Source organism: Salvia splendens, chromosome 11 (assembly GCF_004379255.2).
Source record: "Salvia splendens isolate huo1 chromosome 11, SspV2, whole genome shotgun sequence".
Classification (NCBI taxonomy): domain Eukaryota; kingdom Viridiplantae; phylum Streptophyta; class Magnoliopsida; order Lamiales; family Lamiaceae; genus Salvia; species Salvia splendens.
In genome coordinates, this window is record NC_056042.1 from 9,391,210 (window position 1) to 9,408,453 (window position 17,244).

The following is a 17,244-nucleotide window of genomic DNA, read 5'->3' on the forward strand; positions in this document are numbered from 1 at the left end:
CCAGCCAATGGACATTGACCACCATCTGATCACCGCGTTGATTGAATGTTGGAGGACAGAGACTCACATGTTTCACTTCCCAGTCGGTGAAGCGACAGGTACATTGGAAGACGTGGAGGTCTTATGGGGCCTTAAAATTGACGGTGATGCTCTGACATGTTACATTCCCACTAAGGATGTTAGCTATTGGATGCAGCTTTCTTTAGATTATCTTGGATTTACACCGGATAAAGTTGAATTGAAAGAATTGGTTTCAAAGCAGACAACTTTATCAAATCAATTAAGGATTGAGTTGAGTGATGAACACGATAACTATATATATGTTCAACGGGCTCGTGTTTATTGTCTGCTTTTACTTGGTGGTTTGATGATCTCAAATTCCTCCGGGAATAAAACTTCATTCTAGCTATAGATCGGTGTTCTAGTTATAGCTGGGGTGGTGCGACTCTTGCTACCTTGGTAGGAGGACCGATGTCGTGGGGAGCTTGTACTTTGTTACAATTGTGGGCTTGGAAGAGAATCCCAAATGTTACACCAAAGATGATAGCTCCCGGTGTGTAGTCTACATGAACAAAATTCCAAAAAAGAAAGTGAAAGTACACCTTAGAATATATGTTGTTCCCAACTTACAGACAAGAAAGTTAAATGTTAGAACGAAATAAGCAATGTTAATTCAATAGGTCTTCGATATACTTCTCTGTTGTTTACAAACAATACCATGCCAGTGTTATTGCATCACAACAACAGAGAATTGCTGTTGTGGTAACCTTTGCAACTGAACCTCCTAAACATCATTATATAGCAACTGAAACTTTGGTATTCTCTCAGGGGAAGCGGACAGTTTACAATCAGCTTACCCTTCATTGCCGCTCTGTATATCGCATGTATTTACATAGGCTAGATTTACATCCTTGGACCATATGTTCCTTCAAAGTGAACATACACAACATAATCAAGAACAAACTTTGCATATGCATACATGACCAAGCAAACGAAAGAAAGCAGTTTACAAGCAAGAGCTAGAGGTGAAACCAAGTCACCCGATTAATTCATTTGCAGATGTTACCTCCTAGGCTGCTCACATAAAGACTACTTATCAAAGCGAAGCCAAATATAACGATAAAGATATTTGTACACCACTATGGATTACCATCAATCTCTACATCTATTTAGATATTTCACAAAGAAGACTAACTACCAGATTTTCATTTGAGTTAAAGGGTTCAATGTGTTTCCCCAAGGGGTATCATATTTCTGACATGTGAAATTAGCTATGGTTGGAATTCTTCAAATGAGCTGAAAACATGAAGGGGGAAGATCCTATGCAAAGTTATGAACTAAGTTAGTCCTTAATGGTCAAACATGCAAATATGATATCATATGAAAAGAAATTGCAAGTTAGCCGGCGAGCTAGTTTATGATGAAACGTTTAGGAAGGAGATGAGATTGTTCAATTAGGAAGTGAAAGTGGTGAAGCATTCACTCAAGAATCCAATGTGTGTGTGTGAGAGAGAGAGAGAGAAAGAGAAAGAGAGAGAGAGATAAGATACCTCCACAACATCCACAAAGTCTTGCTTTCTCTTAAATGTACCAACCCATTTAGTGTGATCTGCACTTCTGCAATAGGTATGAAACAAAGATGAATTATGCAACTACAAGTAATGCCTATGCCTATGGTGGACAAAGAGAAAGGATTTCACCAACATCAAATCATCCTCAAACTATCAATAAACTACAAGGGGTTGTTTGGTTGTACTGATAGGACTTGATAGGGCCGCCTATCGGAGGTATATCAGCCGTTTGGTTGTACTGATATACTATCTCGCGACCCGGTAATCCAATCAAGATCCGGATGAAATTTAAGATTGCTACCTGCATTTCACCTATAACACTGTCCAGGTCCTCCCCTCCGATATTGCTCAATCTCGCCAAGCCCGTTTGGTGAAATTCGGCCAAGTCACAATTATACCCCTTCACTCCACCGTTTCAAGCCCCAGCTCCTCAAAGAGAGGTCGGCCATCGATTTTAGGGTTTGCATTCAATTTTGTATGAAATTTTGTTAGCCCGTTTGGTAATCATAGTTTTAGGTAATCTATGAATGATTTGCAGATTCGTCGACCACATTTGCTTGAAAATTTAATTCGTCTTCATCGCCGATTTGGATTGTGTTTCAATTGTTTGTGCATGTGTGCTTGGGAATTACAAACTTTTCTAGATTGATATGACTTTATTCCAGATTTGCATTTCTCAATTTGTATGTAGAGCTTGCTAAAATATACTTCCTCCCAGATTTGCATTTCTCAATTTGCAATCTGTATGCAACTTGGCAAGATTTGTAGTTCTAATTGAAAATTCAGCTGAAATGGTTGTTAGATTAGTTAATGGGATGCACATCTGAGTCAAATTAGTGCTTGTGAGTACTAACAACTACTACTTGAATAAATTAATACGCTAATTACTTAATCAAGACAGAAACATCTAGTTAATGAAATATGTTCTGGGCCCGTTATAGTAACAGCATAAGTACTCATTTCTGGATTTGAAATATTAGAAAAAAGAGAGCAAGGTAATTTGCTTGTTCTACTTTTTCCATCAAAACATCTTGATTTAGATGCTAATAATTTTGTATGAAAAAAGAGTAACAAGAAAAGTATCATTTTATCATTTGAAACTATCATTTTATCCGCTCAAAGTATCATTTTATGATGCAAAAGTATCATTTTATCATCCAAAAATCTAAAACTATGCATTATTAAACAAAAGTATCATTTTATCCGTTTGAAACTATCATTTTATCCGCTCAAAGTATCATTTTATGATGCAAAAGTATCATTTTATCATCCAAAAATCTAAAACTATCATTATTAAACAAAAGTATCATTTTATCCGTTTGAAATTATCATTTTAGCCCCTCAAACTATCATTTTATGATGCAAATGTATCATTTTATCATCCAAAAATCTAAAACTATCATTATTAAACAATAGTATCATTTTATCATTTGAAACTATCATTTTATCCGCTCAAAGTATCATTTTATGATGCAAAAGTATCATTTTATCATCCAAAAATCTAAAACTATCATTATTAAACAAAAGTATCATTTTATCCGTTTGAAATTATCATTTTAGCCCCTTAAACTATCATTTTATGATGAAAATGTATCATTTTATCATCCAAAAATCTAAAACTATGCATTATTAAACAAAAGTATCATTTTATCATTTGAAACTATCATTTTATCCGCTCAAAGTATCATTTTATGATGCAAAAGTATCATTTTATCATCCAAAAATCTAAAACTATGCATTATTAAACAAAAGTATCATTTTATCATTTGAAACTATCATTTTATCCGCTCAAAGTATCATTTTATGATGCAAAAGTATCATTTTATCATCCAAAAATCTAAAACTATGCATTATTAAACAAAAGTATCATTTTATCCGTTTGAAACTATCATTTTATCCGCTCAAAGTATCATTTTATGATGCAAAAGTATCATTTTATCATCCAAAAATCTAAAACTATCATTATTAAACAAAAGTATCATTTTATTCATTTGAAATTATCATTTTAGCCCCTCAAACTATCATTTTATGATGCAAATGTATCATTTTATCATCCAAAAATCCAAAACTATGCATTATTAAACAATAGTATCATTTTATCATTTGAAACTATCATTTTATCCGCTCAAAGTATCATTTTATGATGCAAAAGTATCATTTTATCATCCAAAAATCTAAAACTATGCATTATTAAACAAAAGTATCATTTTATCCGTTTGAAACTATCATTTTATCCGCTCAAAGTATCATTTTATGATGCAAAAGTATCATTTTATCATTCAAAAATCTAAAACTATCATTATTAAACAAAAGTATCATTTTATCCGTTTGAAACTATCATTTTATCCGCCCAAAGTATCATTTTATGATGCAAAAGTATCATTTTATCATCCAAAAATCTAAAACTATCATTATTAAACAAAAGTATCATTTTATCCGTTTGAAACTATCATTTTATTCCCTCAAACTATCATTTTATGATGCAAAAGTATCATTTTATCATCCAAAAATCTAAAACTATCATTATTAAACAAAAGTATCATTTTATCCGTTTGAAACTATCATTTTATCCTCTCAAACTGTCATTTTATGATGCAAAAGTATCATTTTATCATCCAAAATCTAAAACTAACATTATTAAACAAAAGTATCATTTTATCATTTGAAACTATCATTTTAGCCCCTCAAACTATCATTTTATAATGCAAAAGTATCATTTTATCAAAATACTTGAGATAAACTTGAATCTCCTCCTCCGCCGCATCCACTAGCGCCACCGTCGCGAATTTCGACACGTCTTTCGCCGATTTATACAGCTTTCGACCAATAAACACATGGTAACATCAAATCAACTACGATTCTGAATCGATGAAATTTGGGGAAAATATGAAGATGTAAGAGAAAAGGGGAGCGCGTACGACGTCGTCGAGCTGGAGGCAGACGGCATCAGAAGAGAGACCGAAGCGAAGGACGAGGACTTTGTCTAAGGTGTCTCTAATGAGAGAATCGACCTCTTGCTTCTTCCTCAGAGTCGGCAACAAATACTCCATTGGTGAGGTTCTGGATTGTGAAAATACACATAATTTGGTTTTATTTTTATTTTCTTATGAATTTTGAAAATGTCAAAAAAATACACATTTAATTCTTATCACTATTATTTACTCATCACAGTCACACGCATTGATCAACGGAGAAAATCGGATATGTAGGCTACCTTACTACTACAATAACAAAAATGTATCCACCTTGTTATTTCTTCCGTCTATGGGAAAAATATCATCGTCCCTGCCGTATTTAATTTATTCATGAACTTTTAAAAACAAAATCTATATATAAACACGCCCAATTTGGCGTGTCTTACCAATCACCTAAATATGACAATTTTTCCATCACCAACATATCTTCATTGGGTTCTGGTGATGTTTCACTAAAGAAACACACTACAAGCATAAAAACAGCATTATAGGTTAGGCCTATGGCATCAATCATCTTTTGCAGAAAAGAAATTTGACTGCTCTACCACCCTAATTCAAAAATGCTTTATCTATGCAAAAATAATTATTGCCTAATTGCAAGTGAAATGGCCCACGAAATTCAGCTACAAGTTTATATATCCTCTTCAGCAGCCACCTATCTTGTTACTAATAATTTAAGCCATCTATATATCTCTCTCTGCTATAATTTGATCATCATCATCATCATCATCACATTCTCCAAATCTCACCACCCTTTTTTATCACCACACTCTTCTGTTTCACTGAAACCTTCCACAAACCTGTTATTTTTAATACTCCAAATCCATAAGTTGTTGCTCAATATGCTGGGAAATTCAGTAAATTTAAACACAATTTGGGTAAATTTATGAGATTTGCTCACAGATTTGCTCACTATCTATTTTAGTTTAGTCTGGTAATTGGCTTCATGCTAAACAAAAGTGCTTATAAATTATTGAAGTAGTAAAGTAGCCTACAGATCTGATTTTCTCTGCATCTTAAGGCTTCAATTATTTTTATTGATAGGATTACATTTTCTCCAATTAGAAGCTTAGGTATTTCGATTAATTCCGACCAATGTTATCAAATAGCGGATATGGCGGCGCCATGGCGCTATGGCATGGCGTTCAGTGGTGGAAACGCCATAGCACCATGTCACTGCCATAGCACCATGTCACTGCCATAGCACCGCCATATCCGACTTTTGACAACATTGCATGTGCACTGTATTTAGGAATGTGGCATTATGCAAGAAACATGGAGGTTAGAGTTGTATTTTATATTTTATTAATTGTTTAAAGTGTTTTAAATGTTATATTTTAATTATTTTCTAATTTCTGAATTATATATAAATATACAAGTATTATTTTATTTAATTAATTATTGACCGTCATATCCGCCATACTAATACGCCATATCCCTGTGGCGGTTTTTAGGCGAACCGCCATAAGCCGCCATACGAGATTGATAACATTGATTCCGACCGCTCAAGTCCCCAACAATTTGGCAAAGAAATATCTCAACCAGCGATGATTTAATTAACTCCATAGCCCAAAACAATTACATTCACCAGCCCAAAGAACGTAAAATAAGGAATAATCAGTCCACGGACTAGAAGTTCTCATTTGCCCAAACTAGACCCCCAATTTCAAATAATTGTAACAAGGCCCAAATTTAAAAATAAGGAAGCATTGAGTAAATAAAACAAAATGAGGAGAAATAAAATACCCCTTCCAGCACATACCCGTATATACGGTGTACCTCACGACACCAAATAATATTACGAGCATCTACGATGGGGCGGAGGATAGCCCGCCCGATACATCCTCCGAGCTATCAACTGCCACTGTAGGTAAGCGGACAATGCGCCCTCCTTCCTCCGCGCCCTATGCATCGTCCGCTGACGATCATGCAATTTTTGCATCCTCCGGACTATCCTCCGCCCCGGACAATGCAAGACAATTTCCTTTTTTTTTTTTTTTTTATATTTTCTTCTATATATATCATCAATTCTTTTACTTTATTTCACATCTTTCACTCCACTCTCTTCCCCATCTCAATTTCTCTCTAAATTCATTAATGAATCGAATGATTTTCCATATTTGCAAACATAAAATATAAAAAATAAAAAACAAATTCTTACAATAGGATTTGGCTTTAATTTATGGTGTTTTTATATTTATTTTTGCTAATTGATAAAACTATAGGAGTTAAAACTATAGGGCAGACTATAGGGTGGGTGGATGATAAAATGCTGATGCGGCGGAGGATAGGACGCCCTATAGGCGGCCCATCGTGGATGCTCAAAAGGATTAAACAAAAGAACATAAACTCCCAATTCAAATCCGTCGGCTACACCCTTTCTCTCTCTCTACAGGAAAATTCCCAAATTGAACGCAAATTCCTAAGAGCACCCGCAATGCGGCGCGGAACCGTCCCGCGTTCCGTGCCGGAGGGACGGAACCCTAGCGCGACGCGTTGCGGCACATCGTCCCGCCCCGGAACCGTTCCCATCTCGTCCCGTAACCCGTCCCATGGCGACGTAGAGCGCCCCTGCGCCATTCGTGACGCCCACTCGCCGGCCCGCGAGTGGGCGTCGTCACGATGACGTAATAAATCTTTTTTTTTTAAATTCGAATTTAAAAAAAAAATTGTAAACGGTAATATTACCGTTTATATCCGTTTTTTCTTTTTTTTTTTAAATTTTTTACTCTATAAATACTCATTATTCATCCTCATTTCACACACAACTACACATCTATTCTTTCTAAATCAACTTCATTTCCTCTCCAATTTTCATCTAACATCTCATCACAAAATATCCAGCGACGGCAACTACGGCGGTGGCGGCTCCGTCAGGTGGTATCTCAACACGTTTAACGATTGGGAGACCATGTACAACACATTGAGTGGTTCCAGTTCCTCGACACTGGGCACCCAGGGTTCGGCAATGCCGGGTGGGTACCAACCACCCACTTTTGACGTGGATGCATACGCTCGTCCCTCAGCCCCGCGGTATTCGCAGAGATTGTCCCAGATTCGGGAGGATTTCCCCGTTGAACCCACTCTGAGAGTAGGCCGAGGCGGGGGAGGAGTTCGAGGCGGTGGAAGCTCCAGGGCGGAGTCGGAGGCGGGCGAGGAGGAGGAGGAGGAGGAAGAGGAGGATGTAGGTCGGCATCCGTACAGCAACAACGAAACGATGGCGGTGTAGAACGCCTGGATCACCGTCTCGTACGATCCCGTCGTCGGGAATCAACAACCCAACAAGTGCTTCTGGGAAAAGGTCACCGAGATCTACCACCAGATTAAGCCGAAAGGGTCCCGGAAGCGCACATATAAGATGCTCTGCTCTCACTTTGGCCGAATTGACAAACAGGTCAAAAAATTATGCGGCATCTACTCGACCGAAGCAGCGCACTACCAAAGCGGAGCTTCTGGAGCCGACATTCTGAGGGCGGCTTTGCACGTCTACAACCATGACAGCGGTAAACAATTCAAATATGTTGATATTTGGCAGGTCATCAAGGACGAGGAAAGGTGGGCCGGCGGTGTCCGCTCCAGCTCGGGCTCAACCTCAAAGCGCACGAAGCACACGACGAGTGGCCAATACTCGTCTGGTGACACCGGTGAGGGCAGCGGCGCACAAGAGGGTGCACCGTAGGAGTTTACGAGCACGGCCGCAAGGGACGAAGGCGGCGAAAGCGGCTAGAGCCAGGAAGGGCCGAGGCGAATCAAGCCAGGCGGGCTCGGGGGAGGCTCGAACACCCTTATGGCGGTGTACATGACCGCCACAATGGCGGACACTTCCCGCTTCTCGCCCTCCCAATACCAAGCCTGGTGGAACGGAATTGTGTATATGGCAGCACAACTTGGCCTTCTGCCTCCTATTGCACCTCCACCGCCTTCGGGGGATGATTCGCCGGCGGAGTAGTTTTTTTTCTTTAAATTTGTATTTTAAATTATGCAACGTATAATTTTTTAGGATTTTAATTGTGTGTTTTTTATTTTTTTTAATTTTAAGTTGTAGTTTTTTTATGTTGTGTGTTTTTAATGAAGTGTGTTTGTTTTAATTGAATTGGGTTGGAAATAAAAATAAAAAATGAAATTGAATGAATAGTAATATAAGGAACGGTTAAGGAACGGAAGGTTGCAGGTTCTGTTCCTTGGTTAAGGAATGGAGTAAAAATGTACAATAGGGTCCGCAAATAGTAGTTTAAGGAACGGTTAAGCAACGGTATAACAACAGCGTTGTAGATGGCCTAACTCACGTCCTCCTCTCATCATCTCCGGCACAACCCCCTTCCATTGCCGTCGCCAACCTCCGACCGTCGCTGCTCCAGAACCCGTCGTTTTCTCCAAATCGCCTATTAGAATATATGAATTCACTCAATAACCGCTCGTGCTAGCTGTCTGTCATCTTCTGTTAATGACATTAGTTAGTTATAGGAGATTTTATCTCATGCTTTAGATGTACCTACACCATGCATCATATATAAGGTGGTTGGCTTTGTATCAATTCATTCGATCAATAAGAGAGATCAGATTGTTTTCCCTCTCCAAAATATCTCCTTCGGTGTTCATCATATCCATCTCCATGGATTCACATTTATGATCTTGTTATGGCCACTGCTGTCACGCGCCGCCGGTCCGCCGGCTCAGCAGTTCCGATTTCTCACTCGGCAGCCCCGATTCCACCCTCGAAGCAGCCCTGTTTCCCTATTAAAAGTACGATTTTGATTTATTTATGTTCGATTCTTAATTCGGGTTGCTTCTATTTATTTTATTCGATTGGTAGATTGTGGTATACGGTGGCGTATGCAATATGAAATCATCGGATTTAGGTGGAATAGGTGTATACCTTCAACCACAGATGATTGGTTCTTTGTGGCTTCTATTTTCTCCTTTCTGAATTTGGTTGATCAACAGGGAAGGGAATTGAGACAATCACAGGATTGAATTGGGTGTAGCTTGAACAACAAACTGCCAAGCTCTCTGTTCACATAAATTTTATGAGTTGGTTGAAAACAAAGTTAGGAGTTCGAGATGTCAGGCATGATTAGGAAATACCTTAATTAGGAGAGGCCAGCCTCGCTCTTGAGAGTGAATTGCAGAGTTGAGAGTTCCTTGAGATTTGGGTGAGAGTTAAGCTGCGAGAAGCGGTAGAAAAGAAAGAAAGATTAGGGTTGAAATAACCGAGTGATTTTGGTGATTGATTAAAATTTAAGACTGAATGGTGGGTTTATTTTTGGAGCATATTGGAGAGTAGAGGAACGGTAGGTAGGAGCGTCAAAAAATTGGATATCCAAATTTCTTGGAGCAATTTAGTGTAGGATTTAATTCATTTGGGCTCAAAACCCTTTATATTTTATTTAAATTGTGTACTCCACAGTTTATATTTCAAACTTGTATTATTTGTTTAATATATCGGATCCAACACGGAGGTGAGCCCAATAAATATTCGTCAATGAAAGGAATTATTAATATTCGACTTGTGATTTCACCATTGCGATTTCAACTCGTAACCTTGTCAATAATCCCAAATATTCGAATAATAATTAAATTAACCCCGAATCAATTATTTATGTTGACTCAGTCAACACACATTCATAAATCCAACTCAAAACTAGGATACAAAAATATCAAATAACAATTTCACTCAACATTTAATTCACGGACTTTACGGCATTAAAAGCATTAAATGCAAAAATTTTAGGGTTCAGAAAGTGGGGCGTTACGGTTACAATGGGTTTAGAATTTAACTAGACAAAGTACTAAATATAGGAAGAAAATTTGGAACTGAATAATTCTTCAATGAGATTAATATGCAAAAATGGAGTTTAGGGGTGGAATTATTTGAATGGGGATGTTTTATTGTTGTTAAAATAAATCAATCAGGTTTTTTAGTTTCACTATTTAATCGAAACATAACACAATTTTCTTTTCCTACTATCACCTAGAAACCAAGCATTTTTTTTACCTTCACAAGTTGTAAACCTTTGTGTTGACATATTCCATTCCTCGTGTAAACAAACACTTTTTTTTAATCCGTGTCCCTCCTTTAGAAGCTATATGCAACTACATACACTGGACTGGAAATAATTAAAGACAATAGCTGGTAAAAAATGATATAGTGAAACTTGAGATCATTTCATCAAATACTTGGGGGTAAAACAAAAATTACTTTAATTGATCACATTGCATAATAAAATTCAATTGAAACCTATAGTATGTGATTAAAACATAAAAGCTATGTTAGCAACAATAGATTATCATTCCCGTGAATATATTACATCATTCGTTCTAAGAATAATTTCACTGAAAAAACTCACCTTGCAAGAATCAGAGGTAGGTCTCAACTTGATTTTCTTCTCGTTCTTGTTCTCTTTGCTAAACTATCTGAGATTATTGTGAGTTCATGAATTTGCTTGGAGTTGTGGGGGGAGTGGACGGTTGTGAGATTCATGTTTTGGCGCTTAATGTATCTCCCGCTAAATCCCTAATTTATTCCTCTAATTTATGTTTTGGCGCTTAATAAATCTCCAGCTAAATTCCTAATTTACTCTTCTAATTTATGATAGTGTCGAATGGAGCTTTTTCACATTTATATATAAATTGGATACATATCGACAAAGATATGCACATAATATTCCACCAATTTTCTAAATACATGTTTCCTTTCCTTATTTAATAGTATTATAAAATTAATAATCTTCAATGTAATAATCATCTCTTCACCATAATCCTAAGATTATAACGTATCTCACAATTATTCATCCTACCACACCCTTGTTACTTCTTTAGTCCTAAGTAAATTCTATTTTAGCTTATTTTATAGAATTGTATCTGAGTATTTCAACATTATTTTGTTTAACGCATTGAACACTATCCTAATATATTAGCAATACATTACAAACAAGGACGGAAGCTATAAATATTAGTAGTAGAGGGCGTAATTGCCACTGTGCTTCGTCCCCGGTGTAAAAAAAGCATGCTTCAAATTTCAAAAGAACACAAAAAAAAATATTCGTCATTTACTATATTTTTTTATTTCAGCGTTGTGATTATTATAGAAAACATTGAGATACCGAAAATTTTATCTATGTCATTCTAACACTCAATCTCTCTGCATTCCTATTAAAATGTAATATGATATTTTTCGATATATTATATTTAAGTCATTCACAATTTTTAACAAAATTTCTTTAAAAATCTTTACTGCACATCCTTTTTTTACTATTTTTTAAAAACTCTTACCTACATAGTATTTTGTACCACTATAATTATAATTATCCATATTATAAATAAAAAATTGATTTAAAATATACAAAAATAATTTACATTGTAATATTTAATATATAAAAATTTAGTACACCAAAAATTCCACCAAACTAAGTAAGCTAAAATTTAATTAGATATAATAAGAGGATGTATCACATTTCTCATTTGTCAAACTAAGTTATTAACTTATTATGAATATATAAATAAAATAATTAAGATTAACAAATATAGAAATAAAATGGTCATTTTCCACCAACAATTACCAATAATCTAGAGTTTGCCCTCAATTCCATCTCCTGCCCGATTCTCTTAGCTCGAACCTCCAGTTTTACGAATAAACAACTTGCATTGCTTGAATTTGGTTAGGATATCAAGTTGGACAACTTGGGTTCTTGAGTGTTGAGCTTAAATTTAATATGGATTGGGCTTGCAAAAAGTCGGCCCAAGATAGCACCGGACAATTTCCGTCTTCCTCGGGGCGATGTCAGGAGCAAACGAAGGGGCGACCAATGAAAATTTATGTTGGGTCCATAGTAACTAGTCATCAGGGATGGGTGACCACTCCATCTTGCCCCTCCCTGGATTCGCTACTGGTAGGAGCTTCATTATATATACATGAAAAATGAGTCTCATTTAATTATAAAAAAACTTAATAAAAATATAAAGTGACTAATTTTAATAGACAATCTAAAATGTAAAATTAAAACTTTATGAATGGTATATTTAAGAGTCATGTATAAAAAACAATAACATATAAAAATTTACAAATACAATAACTATAAAAATTTATGTATATTTTATACATAAAACAATTCCAATGAAATATTACTCCACTATTTAGTGCTTCTGTTTCGGTGATTCTGTTAGGGCGTAATTAATAGTAGTAGAATATTATAAGCAATTAATTAGTTGTACCTGAAGCCCATTATTCAATATACAAATGTGAAAAAAGGCTTACTTTGGGAGAAAAGGACTAAAGTGCTAATTGAGAATCATACAAAGAATGGATACGGGATATTAATTGTCAATATATATCAATTTTTGTTAATATAATTAAAATTAATTTTTGTTAACAAATTTGTATGATTAAGCTGGCGTTGTGTCAGTTACTAGGACATCTTAATCACATTTAATGTCGTTATGAATAATAAAATTAAAAAGTAGCTAGATTGGTCTGGTCTCCATTGTAACGTTTAATTTTCTCTATTCATTAATATAGGAATAAGAATGAATGAAAAGTCATTTGAATAAAAAAGACTAAACAAAGTAAAGTCTGTATAAATACTTAGCACAAGATAATTCTGCATGCGGTGGTGACATTTCAATGGTGAATGCTTGGGATGATGATCTCGATTTTGCAGTTGAGATAATTGGGAAACGGCGTCTCCCTCCGCGGAGGAGCTCTTAGACGGTGGAAAGAGGATGAGAAAGAGCTGTGGACGCCGCTGATCCGAAGGGTGACGCGTTCTCTCTCTCCGATGAGAGATCGAAGAAGAAGTGATGCAAACCGGAAAGGTGTATTCTGTTATTTGAAAGATTTCTTAGTTTAGATTGGAGGGGCTAATTGTGGTTATTGAGCGAAGAAGAGTGGAAGGTTTCAAATGGAAGTAAAGGAATTGGAGATGAATGGACTGAGAGCGAGGAATGATTTCATTATAGAAACTTGTGTAAATTGATTTTGGATTTTCTCGAAGAAATGATGATTGATTGATATATGTATCATTTGATAATAAGAAGTGACACGGATGTGTTTCAACTTTGAGGAAACCAGGTTTGAGAAATTGAGGGGTTTTAATTAGGGCTAGGATTTTTGGCTTGGAAGGATGTTTCGATTATCAGTTTTTTAAATTTGTTGATAATTATTTTAATTTTTAGTGTTATATGAATTCTATTTAAATTTGTATGCATTTGATTGACGCTTTTATAAAATTATTTCTAAAATTATAATATATCAATATTTTCATGTTCCACATATTTAGGATAGTAAAGTAGTAGTAACAATATATTCTATCACGTCCCCAATTTATGTCATTTTTAGTCAATTTTTGCATGTATTTAATTGTTCTTAATTGCATAAAGAAATGGACACAAAATGGCATACAACGAACAAATATATGAAATTATGCTTATTGTTTTTTGTGGTGGAGATAACAGAGTACTTTAATTGTGGTTATTGGAAGCTTGATTAATTTTGTAAACAATGTAAATTTCTTATAATTATCTTAAATATGTGTATATGATTGGTTGATTTTTAAAGTTGCTTTATTTATGTTATTGTGATTGTAAATTTAAATTAATTTACATATTTGTGATTTTCAATCATTAAATAATGTAATTGTATATGATTTTAAGTGATTAATTCAAATTGTTAACTGATTATAATAAAATTAAATTTAGTCGACTGTTTTAATACTAGTTTATTTAAAATGCAGCATTAATAGATAATATAAATGTCATGAAACGTTAAAGTAATGATTAGATATATATATTGACATCTTTTATAAAAGGTCATATTGAAAGTGTGAGAACAACTCATTTTTCTAGTAGTGAGGGGTAACACTAAGCTGCCAAAAAGGTGGCGGTCCAATGCTTATCCTTGAAACGGTCGCCGACTATTGCCTATAGATTTGGCATGCATATATTGGTGTGGCCGAATCCAACAACGACTTGAATGTGCTCTATTCTTCACCCCTCTTCAATGATGTTTTCAATGGTGTAGCACCGGTGATCGACTTCACCGTCAACAGAAATCCATACCATGGGGTATTATCTCGCCGATGGTATTTACCCAAAATGGCCGACTTTCGTGAAGACGCTCAACAAGCCGCAAGACCCAAAATGGGTTCTTTATGCACAGCGTCAAGAGGCTTCTTGGAAAGACGTTGAAAGAGCTTTTGGGGTCCTTCAAGCCCGATTCAACATTGTGAAGACCCCAGCTCGGCCGTGGTACGTTAAGAATACTAGTATTAACACTTGTGCTATGCACAGGACGTAACAGTTTCAAATAATGAATACAAAATATAATAAATATATAGAAAATATGAATTCAAAGCAGTGTGAAGATTTAAAAAAACATAAATATACTTATCTTGTCTTACTCTAAATGAAGAATTTACTACTCCCTAATGAATGAAATATCTATACAATTTTAATCTAAGTGGAGTAAAAACAATAAAAATTAGTGACAAAAAGAAGATGTGTAACTATGATAAAAGAGTATGAGTTAATTAGAATAATATATACAATATATATAAAGAAAATATGTGTAAGAAAAAATGTTTATTGACAGTGCTATGGTAGTCATTAATCCAAATAAAAGGTAAATTAGTATACAAATTTAATAGCTTAATTAAAAAAAATAATTAAAAAATATATGGAATATTAAACATATCCACATTAAATATATGAATAATTGTCGCATTCTAAATGAAGAATTTACTACTCCATATTCCAATATTTTGAGAAGCCTAAAAATTAAAAATATGATCAAATATCTTGATTAACAATATACTATGTTATAGAATAAATCAAAGTCAATTCAATTCTAACAATGTATACTATCTTTAGTAATTTAAATATAAGTATAGTTATAAATTATATAGCTTGAATATTAAATATAAGTATAAATTTTATATTTATTTTTAAATAATTTCAATATACTAAAGTAATAAAAATATTTAATAAATTAATAGTATATAAATTTAATTACTAAATTCAAAATAAGTAATTTTTAAATATGTATTACGGAGTCCAATAAATTATAAGTCTCAATTAGGACCAAACTTCTAAAACATAATAATAGTGCCCAAAACCAAATTAAAACTCTATTTACTTTAAAAAGATATCGCTTATAGAATTCTATATTATATATTAAAGTTTAAATCATAAAATCTCATGTTTAATAAAAATACAATAATAAAAGAAATTAGAGCATCCACAATAAGAATAGACCAGCCATAAACTCCTCCTGCCACATCATCAGCACTAAAAATCCTCCTGCCACATCATCAAAACAAACAAATAGCCCAGCAATAGCCTAGTCACATCACTCAAAATTATATAAAATAAATAATTAACAATCACACAAAATACAGAATTAAATTTACGACAGAGATACGGGAAAATTTAATTATATTATTAAACCCTAAGAAGTACATTAATTAAAAAAATACATTAATTTAAAAAAATTACATTAATTAAAAAAAAAAACCGCCTCCGTCGCCGTCGCCCCCCAACCGTGCCGCGGCGCCATTCAAATTGGCTCGCATGCTCACGAGCATTGCGTGAAGAAAACTCTTCTCCTCGGGGTCAGTTGCCGTCTTCCAATCGGCTAAGGTCTTGGCCATCTGAGCCCGCGTTTGTTGACGCGCGAAGAAGGCGAGATCGGCTGTCGACTGGCCAACAGGGGGGATGCCGACTGGGCCTCCTGGGACCCCTGGAGACCCCCCTCGATTCCCGTTGGGCCCGCCTTTGACCAGCGGGGCGAGTTCGGCGAGTGAACGATGGAGGGGAGGGAGCTCCTGAGAACCCTCGGGGAGGTCGTGGGAACCGCCGCTGCTGCCGCTGTAATCACCGGTATAGTTCATTCGCTACTTCTTCAGCCAGCCAGAGTCGACACGTGCCCGAAACTTCTCGGAGTCTGTCAGCACCTCATAGCAGTTCCAGTAGGTGAACTCCTTATAAAGCCCGGGCACGGGGAATGCTTTCTCCGCTATCCTCCTGCAGTCCTCGTTAGTTTGGCCACTGCTCTGCATGCGGAGGGCGTTGGCGTACAAGCCCGAAAATTGGGAGATCCCAGCCCTGATTCGGTCCCACGCCTTCCGGCACTCCACCCCGTTGCGTGGCCTCCCCTCCGGGCAAAATGCCTTGTAGGCTGCTGCTATTTTGGCCCACAAGTTGACGATCCTCTGATTGTTCAAAGTGAGTGGATCATCGCAAACACTCACCCACGCCTTGGACAGCTCGACGTTCTCCGCATCCGTCCACTTCCTCCGTACCTGGCTGTCGTCATCAACCGGCTGCGACGACTCGCCGACCCTTTTGCCCTTCCCCTTGCCCTTCTTCTTTGGGCCGCCCCGACCCCGCCCTACTCCCCCGTTTGAACGTGAGTTTCCGGAACCCCGAGAAGATCAAACCCCAACTCCTTTAAGGAGAAAGTCTCAAATTGTGTGAACTACGTCTCCGATGGGGTCGATGTGTGCGAAGAAGCAGACGAAAAATCAAAACTGGGGTGATAGACGTTGTCCCCTGCGTCACGGGCTGCATCGCCGGTACCCCCCCGGCGTCCCCTGCGGCACGGGCTGCATCGCCGGTACCCCCCGACATCATTTACATCCCGGGTGCCCACCCCGGCATCATCTGCATACCGGGATGCATTCCCGGTACTCCCTGCCATCCCGGCA

General features: G+C 36.3%; 1 long non-coding RNA gene and 1 pseudogene across 1 annotated transcript; one reads left to right on the forward strand and one right to left on the reverse strand.

Annotated features, from left to right (window-relative positions):
* Positions 1 to 688: 688 nt before the first annotated feature.
* Positions 689 to 9,545, reverse strand: LOC121754908 (annotated as a pseudogene).
* On the forward strand, positions 8,771 to 10,045 carry LOC121754909. Its single transcript, XR_006040584.1, has 2 exons — positions 8,771 to 9,289; positions 9,491 to 10,045. It is a non-coding gene; the product is annotated as an uncharacterized LOC121754909 (long non-coding RNA).
* Positions 10,046 to 17,244: the final 7,199 nt, after the last annotated feature.